Source organism: Pteropus alecto, unplaced genomic scaffold, assembly GCF_000325575.1.
Source record: "Pteropus alecto unplaced genomic scaffold, ASM32557v1 scaffold104, whole genome shotgun sequence".
Taxonomy (NCBI): Eukaryota; Metazoa; Chordata; class Mammalia; order Chiroptera; family Pteropodidae; genus Pteropus; species Pteropus alecto.
Window position 1 is genome coordinate 3,406,968 of NW_006436664.1, and position 893 is coordinate 3,407,860.

Genomic DNA, 893 nt, shown 5'->3' on the forward strand with positions numbered 1-893 from the left:
TCCTGTTAACTGCCAGCATCTGTTAATGGACCGTGTTCTTGCCATAACTATAAATACTGTGAGGATATTTATAATAAGGATGCATAAATATGGTACTCTAAAGCCAAATTTTTTTTTTAATATTTTAGGAGAGGCAACCCTTGGTTGACCTCACAGATTCCAAGGACTTTGCCAGCTTAGAATCCCTTATTTTTTATTTTTTATGCCTACAGTCCCTGGTCTTCTTAGGTGGTCTCCCATCCAAGTACTAACCAGGCCCAGCCCTGCTTAGCTTCTGAGATCAGACAGGATTGAGCTTGTTCAAGGTGGCATGGTCATAGACTAAAGTCAAAATATTTTATCTGCACAACCTCATGGTCATTTTGGAAACTTTAAAAAAGAGATTTGGGGGTAGAGTTAGGAGAACTCACTTTACTAAAGTTGCTAAAAGGTAAGTACTTTTTAAAATCCTCTCTGCCATAATCTATTGCCATAATATTAAGACTAAAAAGTGACAATAAAGTCTAGTGTTGCCAAAGATAAGTTTTTTAAATATAAAGTGTGAATAATAATTACACGTGTGTGTGTGTGTGTGTGTGTGTGTGTGTGTGTATATATATATATATGTATATATGTGTATATATGTATAGGCTGCTCTTAATGTCAGATTTAATTACACATATGTGTGTGTACATGTGTACATAATAATAATAATTACACACATGCACATATAATATACAACACATATGTATATGTAATAATTACACATGTGGTTACACACATATATGTATGCACATATGTATGTATATACATATGTATATATATATAGGCTACCCTTAGTGTCATATTTGGTGTGTGATGTTACAAGGTTGTCTATAATTTGTGCCTCAGAGTAATATATATTAATATATATT

At 32.8% G+C, this 893-nt stretch overlaps 1 pseudogene; it reads right to left on the bottom strand.

Moving 5' to 3' along the window:
- Positions 1-203: 203 nt before the first annotated feature.
- On the bottom strand, positions 204-322 carry LOC112481143 (annotated as a pseudogene).
- Positions 323-893: the final 571 nt, after the last annotated feature.